Genomic DNA, 13,703 nt, shown 5'->3' on the forward strand with positions numbered 1-13,703 from the left:
ACCTGAGAATGGGGCATAGGTTTACCTCCAAACAGGACAATGGCCCTAAACGTAAAGCAAAATCTACAATCGAATGGTTTAAAACTAACAGTATAAAAGGTGTTAGAATGACCAAGCTGTAGTCTAGACCTCAATCCTATCGAGCATTTGTGGGAAGATCGGACAAATACTGTGCACGAATGATCATCTTGAACCTTAAGGAAGCTAATATCTGTTTCAAGATGTCCAAAACCTCTAGGGATACCCTCTAAAAGACTTGGCTGTGATCACAGCAAAAGGAAGTTGTACAAAGGATTGCCTCAAAGGGGGCCAATATTTTTGCAACACCAGCTTTTCAAGGTTTTTTTGTTAGCACAATAAAAAATGCTGAACCAATTTGGTTTTATTTTCACAACTGTGTCTCACATGTTGGTGATTCTTAAAAAATATTTTGAGTTTTTATCTGCAAGTTTAAAGACTGAAATACGGCAATATGTCAAGAAGTTATTGGGGTAGGGACACAATACTTTTGCAAAACACTGTACTTAAAGGCCTGCTATCAGTGCTTTTCGCTCTTTCGGACAGAATACTTGCAATACAGAATATATTTCAATAAATAAAGACAATGAGTGTGACCAACCTTATGAGTGTCATCTTCATCGCTGCTCAATCTTAAATCATCAACAACCATCCTACAAATGGAAAGAAAAGCAGTATATTGGAAAGGAACACATGCACGGGAATTTTTATTTACTGTTACTTATTTTCAACATACACGCTCACCATCCATTGGAAAATGACATTTTATTCAAACAAGACCCACAGTTGCATAGCTAATCATTACTAATAAACGGTATTTTCTGGAGTATAGGGCAAAGTCAAGTCTGTCCTGTGTATTTTGGGGGCTTATGAATGGCGGCTGAGGGGTTAGCTCGTCTGCAGCACAGTTCTGAGGTCACGGGTTCGATGTCACAAACTCCTGTGCGGAGTTTGCATGTTCTTCCTGTGCTTACGTGGGTTTCCTCTGGGCACTCCGGTTTCCTCCCACATTCCAAATACATGAATGTCAGGTTAATTGGCCGGTCCAAATTGTGACTGAGCAAGTGAGTTGTCTGTCTCTGTGTGCCCAGCGACTGGTTGGCAACCAGTTCAGGGTGTCCCCTGCCCAATGCCCGGAGTCAGCTGGGATGGGCTCCAGCACCCCCGCGACCCTACTGAGGATAAGCGGTGCAGATAATGGATGGTTGGATGGCTGAACATTCTGTATTTACTTTCCTTAAGTCTTCTCTTTATTGTAGATTTGCCCACTTCCCGTAAAGTGTTTTTTACTTCAATGGATGTTGTAAATTGATTTTTCTTTAGCATGTCGCTGTTTTAATCCATGGATGTCCAGGCCTTTTTGAATTGCCAGCCTTACCAGTGCACTTCTTTTTTTCTGATAGAATGTGCCTAACTGTTGATTTGGATTCTTCAACTATTTCAGCTATTTCTCTATTGGTTTAACTCTGTTTTTGTAGTCCGGGAATCTTCTGCTTCGCCTCCACTGAGCTTGCGGTCACAACTGCTTCCTAATGCAAAACCACGCCTATTATCAACTACAGACCTTTTCACTACCTAATTAATCACAGTTTAACAAGGGAGGAGCCCTCTGAGTCCATTTTAGCCCTCTCAGTCAGTTGTCCAATTATTTTTGGTCCCTTGAAAAAGGGGTATAAAGAGTGTAAAGGGCTATAATTCCTAGTCCTTAGTCTGATTCGAATGTGGAAGGTCTTATATTGCAGCATGGACAGAGCCGTTTAAGCCCCTTTTACTCATATTATTGTATTTCGGAATGGGTTTATATGAACAGAAAAAAAACACAATACTTGTGTCACAGTCCAAATATTTTCGGGCCTAACAGTATGTAAAACGGTACCCAATGTTTACCTTATCCAATTTTTTGGGACAATTTTGAGAAATCATTTACATAGACAGTGGCTTCAGATAGGTGAATTTTGAGTTATATGTGTATCAAGCTCGGGAAAAGCCTTTCAATAGATCAGTACTGGATGTCAAAAAGGTTAGTTAGGTCTGAATCATCATTGAGATTTGTGTTTGCAAAATGTTTGAGGTGTAAGAAGTTGCCGTGAATCACGCTTCTCTGTGTCACTTACGACTTGTGAGGCGCTACGTGGGGATGACGGATCATTAGAGGCTGAGCGTCCCCCGACCTGCAGGGCATACCGAGTCATGAGCTGACGTCACACACGTAAATCCTCCCATCTGAACTGTAACTTGCCTCTGTTCTCTCGTCGGCTGTTTTCCATCCTTTAAATGGAAGAGAAATAAGAATATGACCAAGCAATTGCAAATGGAAAAAATGTACCATATTTGTTTATGTATGTATGTATGTATGTATGTATGTATGTATGTATGTATGTATGTATGTATGTATGTATAGATAGATAGATAGATAGATAGATAGATAGATAGATAGATAGATAGATAGATAGATAGATAGATAGATAGATAGATAGATAGATAGATAGATAGATAGATAGATAGATAGATAGATAGATAGATAGATAGATAGATAGATAGATAGATAGATAGATACTTTATTCATCCCCGAAGGGAAATTCACATTTCCAGCAGCATCCCTGAGCTGAGAACAATACAATAATAAAGCAAAAAGAATACAATATACAAATACCCAGTGTGACGTGCAAATGCCCACTGTAGCGTGTTATATAGAATAACTAAATAGTGCTACACAGAATACATATTGCAATAAGATTCGGTAATATGCAATATATACTGCGCACCTAAAATTTTTAATTCAAAATCACCACAACATTTTGTTTCAATTTTATCCTAGCTCAATCAAAGCATTGTAAGAAGCGTTTGTATACCTTTTTGTAGCCAAATTCAAGCACTTTTAAGGACTATGAAAGCCAATTTTCCAATTTTTTCAGTACCATTGAAAAAAAAAATCCGGTGTAAATCTTGTACTTGGCAAAGCCACAAATACAGAATTTCTGCGATTTATACAAGCAATTTTTTATCTTGCGTGTTCATTTATCAAGATAAATAATTGTATTCTCGAGTAAATCACGAATATGTTTATTTTTTCGACAAATCTGTCTCCATATAGGTGACAGTAATATGTAGCATGCATTTTCATTTGCATGAAGTTCTTCCCATTACAATTTAGCATTGGGAAACGCTTCCGTATTTTTTTTGCATGGCCCATAATGAAAGTCCATTATCATTATGTAATCTTTGCACTAATACATTTTATAGTGATTTGATTATGTGTAGCGTGCACCTATCCTCTTGGGCCTAGGTTGTAGGGGGAGATGACGCTTTATGGGACAATGCCGTACAAACTAATGCCAGCTGCCGTTAATCGCGAAGGATGAAAAAATGCAATAGCAAAGCAAAACTTCCAGAGAGCAATGTCGGCGTCCTTTTTAAGCAGACTTGTATAGTAACATAGCAACAATTTCAAGCATTCGCAAGCACTTCACCCAAAATTCGAGCACTTTTTAATCCTTCAAAGTACATTAAAATTCAAGCATTTTTAAGGATTTCAAGCCCTCGTACAAACCCTGTGTACATTACAGATGTTGTTTCTCCATGCTTGTGCAGCCATGATTAAAATATATATTGACAACACAAACTAGGAACACAACACCAGCATTAAATTTACAATGTATTTATTAAATGTCTTTCAAAGTCGGATTCATCAACAGATACACAAAACCGATGTTTCCCTCATCGTGCTTTTTTTGCGTTTTTTTAATATCTTGAGGATGATTTTCTATTTTCACTATTCTCTAACATTGATCTCTGGTGCCATGACTGAAAATAATGTGATAGCGAGACTAATTCTAATGCCTTTTGGTATGTCATCTGTATCACTTGTGGCCTAGTGGTTAAGATTTGCTTCCCGTTGTATCCGATATTATGCAATTGCAGTTTGCAGTCAGCGATATTTTTTGACATTACACAAATACAGTGATACAACTACCGTAAAACCTTATATATAACGTGCACCGAACCAATAAATACGATACATTTTATAATCAGCCAATATACAGTATTTTTGATATTTTTCCATGTAGGTTGTCAAGTTCAATTAACTTCAATTTTCTAAAATACTATTCATATGTTATCCATTAACTAGTGGTCTGGTGGTTAGGATTTTGTGTACTAACAGCCAGTAAGCCAGGTTTGATTCCCATTGCATGTAATGGTTTGTTATTGTAGTCAGCGATATTTTTTAACTGATCAATCATTGCACAAATGCAGTAAAATACTACCGTAAAACCTCACATATAGAGGGCACCCAAGCTTTGACTTATTTTATAGGTGAAAACAAAGAAAGGGGTGTTATACACAAATAAATACGATAAGTGAAGAGTAAACATATAAAGTACCAAAGGGTTGAAGATGGTTCTCTGGTCACCTTCTGAGGCTTGTTGGGAAGACCATAACTGAGTCATGACCTAGTGGATTACAAATTGTGTTAACATGGGCACATTTTAGCAACCCTGACATGTGTTTTCAATTATCTAACTACAGATTTGAGGGGAAAAATGTGCTTTAGAAGCAAACAAAAACATTTCTATTTCTTAATTCTACTAAAGAAGAAATGGAATGGCAAAACGAAGCCAACCGAGAGCAGTGTCGGAGTCATCTGTGAGCACACTTGTTGAGAAACATGGCAACAATCTTAAGCATTTCCAAGCACTTCACCCTAAGTTCAAACAATTTCAAATCCTTAAAAACTCAAGCATATTTTAGGATTTCATGAACCCCTACAAACTGTGATTTAAGAGATTAATGAATAGCAAAAGCGACACTGAAAAACAAAAAGTGCACAACTCATACAGTTTTGGGTTCCTAGTACTAAGATATAAGTAAATGTTCTAACCTTGCTTTTCAAATGTTGTTTTTATTAGAACGGCAACATTTGGACCGTGATCCATTCAGCTCGAATCCATTTTCTTCCGTTCTACTCGCATTTCCCCTGCGCATCCTTTCACTTCGTCATCTTGCCTCTACCTGAAGTCACCAAGGACACCAGCACCACCACCCACCACCACATAAACACAACATCAGCTGACATACCGACTAGTTTTCCTTACAATCTTTACACGCTTTTTTTTACTTCTTTAGGTATTTAACAAAAATCAGCGAAATAATTTTTGCATCTACCTTTGTATTAAACCAAATTAGAAGAAAAATCCCACAAATGCTATTGCTATGATGAACATGCAAATACTATGACTGGGAAAAGTACTTTAAAATTTCTGATTGATGCAATCAAAAATAGGTCTTACCCTCCAAATATCCTGGGTACGGCTGCCTTGGCCTTTTGTTACCTGCACGCCAGGGACAGAACAGCAGTGGTGAGGAACTTTGCTCGTGACTTCCTCCAAAATTACAGCAAAATTATTACCAAAAGGAATTACCTTCTGAGCAGGGGTGACGAGAAATAAAAATATTTTTAATTATTATTAAAAAAAAATTATGAATGCCTTGCAATTTTTTAAAGAAAAGTGTAACTGTTGTGTTGTGTTTGTTGCCCTCAGAGGAAAATATTTGGACACTCCTTATTTAAAAACACAATTCTGCTTATTACACATTTATTGAATTGACTTTTTGTTATTTCAAACTAAATTTATCAAGTCTTTAATGCAAAATTACCCTGAAATTGCTCAATTGAACAGAAATATCTATGCTTGACCCAAAATTGGGTTATACTTTTACCCAACTTTTTTTAGACTGTAGTAAACCAGAAGATGTTGAAGTCAGAGAAGGGATGCAGCCTTATCTCACACCAACTGTGGTTTGAAACCACGCTCCAATGGAACCATTGATATGTAGCACACTGTTGGCATTGGCATACAGCTGATCAATGGTCTGAACATGGTGGGCCACAAGACGGTTCGCTATACTCTGTCGAACACCTTATTTAAACCGAAAAAGACGTGACAGAGGTTTCTCTGGTGTTATTGAAACATCTCGCATAAGATGCGCAGATTAAAAATCTGTTCTGCGGCGCTCCTTCCCTCCCTGGAATTCTTTACAGGTCTTCAGCTATATTTAAAGAACAATGAACCATGGTTTTGTAGTTGGAGCATAGTTGGAGGTTTCCTTTCTTCGCTAGCATAATTACCAGCGATTTTGTCCATGGAGATGTCTACTGTCCTGTTTGCCTGATTCTTTTGCAAATCTGTTTTAAGTTTGTTCATCACTGTTTCGTATAAGCGCTGGAAAGGAAAATCCAGGCCATGGAAATGTGATGCTACAGGAATCCTCTAGCCATTAGCTACATAGCCCATGTGACAAATGAAACGATGTGCAACACCACCAGAGGGCATAATGGACCCTACAAAGAACTGTGGTCAACTGTGCTCAGACAGAAACATCAGTGGTACAGACACGTCACAAAGTCATCAGGGCTGGCCAAGATCATACTCCAGGGGACAGTCCAAGGGGGGAGAAGGAGAGGAAACTAGGAAAAGAACTGGACCGACAACATCAAGGAATGGACTGGTGCCAAATTTGCCATGACCCAAAAACAGGCCAGGAACCATCACCAGTGGAGAAAGCTGTCATGATCATTGATGCAAGGCACCTGAGTCGGCTCCTTTGGCGCCAACTGCCTCGGACGCCGATTGGCTGCTCATCTGTTTTTAAAGCCCGTCTTCCTGTTATCCATTGTCAATCCATCTGTGAACCTCAGCCCCAAGCTAGGCAATTCCTTTTCGACCCTGACTCTATCATGTCCTGACTCCCGTTTGATTCCCGGCGCTGACCCCTTTTCTGAACTCAATTACGTTTCTGCTCCACCGTCCCGGCCATAGACCTGTTCTTCTCCTGCTCTCAACACTGCCTTCGCTCGCCACGGAAGTGCCACTTCCGCGTTCCAAGCGATCTGCTATCTGTGACCGACGATCACTGGATCGTGGGTGCAAGCCCTTTCCTCCTTCCAAATAAAGCTGAGTAAAACGAACGCAAGTGCGTCCTGTCTCCGTTTCTGGTCTCTGCCAGAAGCTGTCCAGACTTTCTTCCTCAGTGGAGCCTCGGCGACCCAGGTGGTTAATAGATCCGTGAACAACGGACAACTTATCCAAGCATAAGGTTCTTTTAGTAGTTCCTCGTTTCGGGCTTCACAAAGTGAACTTTCATGCAGTTGACATGGGAATTCCCACTCAGTGCCTCTTCACAATTGATACATGTGAATGGAAACTAATAAACATTGCCACCTGCAGAAGCAGGACTGTGTCTGTGCATGTGGGAATGTTTGAGTCTTTACTGCAATCAGGTTTCACAAAGGTCCAAATCGCTTGGCTTGAAGCCTTCTGCAGGGAAATAAAAGCGATTGATGCCGTTTGATGAGATTAGACGCTTAAAAAAACAATAGAAGTTCTCTGGGTTACAGTTAGCAGGCGTTATTAAGCAGAGGCATCGCAACCTGCAGACTTGTGGCGCAATACCCTGATGAACAGTTGAAACCTCCAGGGACAGAGTCAAAGACAACCTGCGGAAAAAAATAAACACCTGCAACAAGTTGTACAAATCAATGGGAGATGGCATTCTCTACAGGTCTGCAATTATATTTCAAGAACAAACATTTGCAGGTTTATCCTGTTGAATAATGGAGATCGCTCGTTTTTTCTCTTTAAAAGCTCTCTATTGAGTTTACCATTAAAGCAAACATGGTTTCCTTTGGAGAATACTATGACTTTTACTTGCAACTGTTTTCACAAAACACAGATGTACAATACAGTGCGTTTAAAAAAGGGACGCTTATATGAGAGTTGATGTATTATTGATTATGTTTTAAAGTCATATTATTTTTTGGAATACATTCTTTTCGTCATGATTACAGATTTGAATCAGCTGTGCCTGCTCATTTGGCGCCAACCGCCGCGGGTTCTGATTGGCTCCCTGTCACTATTTGAACCCAGTCCTTTCTGTCCCCTGTTGTCAGTCCGTCTGTGAACCTCATTGAACACTAGGCAAGCCTTTTTCAACCCTGACTCCGACCTGTCCCGTATTTTGCTCCCATCTGTCTCCGGCTTCGACCCGTTTTGATCCTGACCATGTCTGCTCTCCTGTCCGGGCTTACGACCTCTTTTTGTTCCCGACTTTGTGTACTCTCCCGTTCTGGCCTACGAATCGCTTCCGACCCCGACCACGCCTTGCTCTCCCAGTCCCGATTACCAACCCGTTTATTCCCGTCCCTAACACCTCCATCGCTCGCTACGAAAGATCCACTTCCGCGTTCGGAGTACCATCCGAATACAAGAGCGACTTGCTTCTCGCATCCAGCGAACACCGGATCGTGGGCGCAGCTCTTTCGCTTTCCTCCAATAAAACTTGTGAGAAACGTAACGCAATTGGGTCCTGTTTTCGTTCTGGTCCTGACACTTTTTTACCATTAGGAGGTGCTAAATAATACAAACAGTCACTCGAGCTATTTTTTTATTGTTGCTTTATTCAGGTGTAAAAAAATAATGATTTTATAAAATGTCTTACTGGCAAATTATATATAACATGTTTTTTAGATATATGTTATGTATGTATTTTCTTATAAAAAAAATACCAAATATAGTAAAAAGTTCAATTTAATTTTAAAATCACACCAAAAAAAGAGTTGATAAAATGCACGTTTGCATATATTTTTACTTGTTCTTTAAATCAATATTGTCTTTTTTTTTAATGAATGCAGTTTTTTTAAATAACTTACACTGTGCCTTGAAGGTTAAAAAAATACATTTTAGATCATTTCAAGACGAACGAGTCGTATTTTCCTTCCGACGAGAACACACGCTCATGGCAAACACAGTAAAGATGGGAATTCCGGCTTTTTTGGCTCAGCTCACTAAAAAAAGCTGGTTCTTTTGGCTCCCAAATCGCTCTTCAGAATGTTTTTTGTTGCTTTAATTGTTACATTACCAATCATTATATAAAAGTATGTACAACTTGACTTTGAAAGCTGGGAATAAAGCATGGAAAAAGGAAGCTAAAGAAAAAAATTAAGAAAAAGTAAAAACGAGAAAAAACGAAGAAAGCAAGAAAAAGGAAGTCTAAAGCTCGAGAAAGAGGAAACAAAAAGAGAAAAAAAACAATTGAAAAATGAAAAAAGATCGATAGAACAGAACAGAATAGAAGGTGAGAAATGAAGAAAGAAAGGCAGGGAATAAAAGTATAATGTAAGGTAAAAAGTAAAAAAACAATACAATGAATAAAGGGTAAAAGAGAAAAAAAAATAAAAGAGTACAGAAAGAGACTGTTCAATCATGATATTACTAATAATAATGTAACATGCAGTAAGATTCATGATTTTACTGAAATATAATAGCATATATTCACTCTACAGTGAACATTTAATTCATTTAAACTTTGAACCTTTTATACCAGGCAAATTTAAAGTCAAGCAATACCAAGTCCCTGGAAAAACAACAATATGTAAATGAAAAATATGCAATTTTCAGTTCAGCTATGAAAACAAAGGATACATTTCAAATGTAGAAAACACAGGCAACGTAAACTAAAATATTTACAGATCCACAAAAAAAGATAACACACAAAGACGTTTTAAACGGTTTTAAAGTTTAAAGTCAATGACGCAGAATCCATGGAAAACTATATCCATTTTGACCAAACACAGGAGAGAAATAAAGCGTCTCAGAAAGGAACCTGCTCTCGATTGGTGGGGAGCCGGCTCCCTTCCTTCACTTCCAAGAGCCGGCTCCTGGAGCCGTTTCGTTCACGAATGACATTGCACTAAAACACAAACTGTAACCCTGCAGGAGTTTAAAATCTTCCTTACCTGAGAAAAGAAGCATCCGTGCAGTGAAACAAGAGAGCAAAGTTTCGGCCAGCCACTCTGCAGGACAGTGAGCATGATTCCTGCCTAGATGCTCAGAGCCGTTCGTGCTCGTTCATAACCGGCCAAAGTGGCGTCACGCCCCCCCTACCCCCCCTGGTACCAAGCGCCTTTTCTGCCTCCCTGGTGTCGCCGATGAGGAGGAGATGCTGGGGAAGGTGATGACGCATCCGTGGTGGGCACCTTCGAAGGCGGGTCCGACACGTCACGAGGACGTAGCGCGCATGGAGGCGAAAACCACGCGCGGGTAGGAGGACTCTAACGCAGGTGTGAAGCTTGCGGCCCGGGGGCCGGATCAGGGCAGCTGAAAGTATGAATCCGGCGAGCGAGATGATACCGAGAGAGAAGTGCAAGAAAATAACGGGCCAGAGTGCGCTTGATGTCACTCACAAAATAACTGGAGCTGTAGTCCTCTTTCTCCCTCTCTCTTTTCCTACGTTCTCTCTCTTTCTGTTTTCATCTCTTTCTTTGTCTTTATCTTTGTCTCTTCTCGCTCCCTGTCTCTTTCTTTCGCTATCTCTTTCTCCCTCTCTCACTTGTTTTATTTCTCGATTTCTGACCTTCTTCGTCTTTCCCACTATTTCTACATCTTTCTTTCTTTCTTTCTTTCTTTCTTTCTTTCTTTCTTTCTTTCTTTCTTTCTTTCTTTCTTTCTTTCTTTCTTTCTTTCTTTCTTTCGTTTTTCTTTCATTCTCTCTTTTGTTTTTCTTTTACTCTCTCCCCCCCTCTCTCTCTTTCTATTTAATAATTAATTAATTCATTTCTTCCTCTCTTTATTCATCTCACTTACTCTCTTTCTTCCTCTCTCTAATTGTCTCACACTCTCTCTCTCTTTCTCTCTCTCTCTCTCTTTCTCTCTCTCTCTTTCTCTCTTTCTATTTAATAATTAATTAATTTCTTCCTCTCTTTAATTATCTCACTTAATCTCTTTCTTCAACCCTCTAATTGTCTCACTTTCTCTTTCTTTTTCTCTCGCTCTTTGTTTCTTGCTCTCTTTATCTCTATCTTCATCATTCTCTTTTCTTCCTCTCCCCTTTCTCTCCCAGCATCTCTCTCCTTCTCCCCCCTCTCTTTATGTCTTCCTCTTTAATCTACCCCCGCAATATTCTATTCAATCATGTGGCCCCTGAGTTAAAATGAGTTTGACACCCCTGATCTATCAAATCAAAAAGTAGTTGTAAAGCACTTTTCAGCTAATTAATTGCCACTCAAAGTGCTGAATGAAAACACCCACTCTACAATAAGAAAATAAAATCTCCTCTTTTATCCCTTAACACAACCCAATTTTAGATGTCTATTTTGGGACCTAACCAGGTCCAATGTAGGGATGAATGTCCGAAGGGATTTGGTTTTGGGTGCTAACCTCACTATTGTACAAAAGAAATTGAAGAAGATATAACTGCATTGACATGATACAGCATGAAGATAAAACCAAACAAACACAAAAACACAACAAGACACACTCAAAATGTGAAAAATGTGTTATTCCATTTTTTTTTACTTGGCCAATTGCTTTAATCATGGGATGAGACTCATTAATAGTCGTTAATTGTTCATTGGAATGGTTTGGTTTGTACCTCACTTCTATAGGGAAGTTCTTTGGCCCGGGCTGGGCTCAGGCTGGGCTGGGTTTCTCTCTTGCTGATTTTTTAGTTAGTGACGTGTCGTCTAGCGATAAAAACACCTTGTTCCGCCGTTTAAGGTCCGCCGTGTGCTGAGCTATCTGGTCTCTCATCATCTCGTCCTCCAAATCTCCGAACCTGCAGAGGCTGACCAAGCCCCGGAGGTCGCTGCCTTAATGCTGGATCGACTCCTTAGGCCGCTGTCGACACTGCCGGAAGATAATCTGATAGTCTGAAGAGATATGTAATTCAGTCCACAAATTTCCTGGCAGGTTCGAATTATTGAAAGATGCATTGGCCCTCACTGTACAGACTACAGATTAGCTTTGCCCGCTTTTGAGGGGTCAATAGCCTTGATGCCTATGGTACCGCATACCTTTTGAAAATCGTACACTCTACAGCTGTGACGCCACGCTGTCGTAACACTACCATGTGGCTGTGATTACATGCCACACACTCGTCATGTGTTCTGTGTTTCCTTTTCTTTGCTGAGGATTTGCGCAGCAGCATGCAAGTTTTTGGCGACATGTTAACACCCCCTGCTACTCTGTGTTTGACAGTGCCGGCGTGCTAATTGGCGAGCCGGTCTTCTGGTGATCCCGAGAGCAAAGAAGTGTTCTGCTGGATCGAGAGCGTTCTCCATCCGGGCACCGGTGCTGTGGAATGCTCTTCCCCCTGAGATCCGATCTGCAACCTCAGTGGAAATGTTTAAATCTAAACTTAAAACTCACTTCTACTCCATTGCATATGAATAATAACCTACTCTTGTCGGCTGAAAAATAGTCTGTGTAACATAGTGTACTAATCTGTGAAGCCCTTAGAGACTTATTGTGATTAAGGGCTATACAAATAAAAATGACTTGACTTGACTTGACTTGACTTTCGACCTCCTCAGTCCTCCCCGTCATTCTTACACAAATAAATACAGTGGAACCTCGGTTTTCGGTGCGATGCTGAGCGGCGTAAGGGTGTAGATCGCTCTTTTCGTGACCAACTGTTATCGCGTGCGGACGTGCTTCGTTTTGCTTTCGCTTTTAATATAGGTGTTATAGGAAGTGTTTTAGCCCCCAATTATGCCTTCGGAGAAAGTCAGTGCAAGCAGCAAAGTTGCTACAGGTGAAAAAAGAAAAGTAGTGCGTACAACGATTGCATTTAAGAAAGAAATAATAGCAAAATATGAAGGAGGTGTGCGAGTGTCTGATCTTGCTAGGGAATACCCCACTGTTCATCTGCGCCTTCTGTTGACCACCACAAGGGTAAGAAATCCTATTCATAATTCTTTTCTTTATCATTTTTTTTTATTTTTACACGTTCTTGTTAGCGTAATCTTTCGTACGGAAGATAACGTACGATTAGCCTGGGTTAGCTTTATGTTTACGTTGAACATTCAAGGTAAACATTCAGGGTGTTGGAACGGAGCCCAATTTTCAGGGTGTTGGAATGGAGCCCCCTTTACAATGAACCGCTCACCACTTGTTGTGGAGACCCGGGTGCTAAATGACTTGTAAACGACCTGATTTTTTTATTTTTACACGTTCATGTTAGTGTAATCTTTCGTACGTAAGATTACGATAACGTGAATGTACGATTAGCCTGGGTTAGCTTTAAGTTTAAACATTCAGGGTGTTGGAACGGATTGAAACGGTTTGCATTATTTTTAATGGGAAAAATGATTTCGGTGATCGAACAAATCGGTTTTCGAACAGGGTTCTGGAACGGATTATGGTCGAGAACCGAGGTTCCACTGTATGCAAATTCAGATTTTTTCCAGGCTCCGTCCCTCAAATCAAGTTAATTTGTCGGATTCGGGCTTCAATACCGGGAGGCCGGATCAGGTTGGGCTAAAATTTTAAGGCCCGATCTTACCTCTACTCATTTCCCACCCTGAACTGCTTAAAAGAGCTGTACAGAATTGGAACCTTTGTTAATCTCTGCCACCACCTCCTGGCTTGTGTCATCATTGCAGACTCAGTCAGCTCACTCATGATGCACGTGAGGGTATGTGCATTCCTTAGACGTGCTTGAACTATCTGTTCTTTTTTTTCATCACTTTTTCCGTTTTAGGTCGTTTGGACTAGAAGCAGTCCTTTTCTTACTTTCACCATTTTTATGCTGCACTGTCAAATAGAAAAAAACCCTGCAGGAACAAGCATGACGTCACGCTTCAGAACTCCCCTCCTGGCCCCATTCCTTGAAACTAATGAGTTCTGCCC

The sequence above is a fragment of the Urocampus carinirostris genome, chromosome 14 (genome assembly GCF_059441175.1).
Source record: "Urocampus carinirostris isolate Australia breed hairy pipefish chromosome 14, RoL_Ucar_1.0, whole genome shotgun sequence".
NCBI classification, from domain to species: domain Eukaryota; kingdom Metazoa; phylum Chordata; class Actinopteri; order Syngnathiformes; family Syngnathidae; genus Urocampus; species Urocampus carinirostris.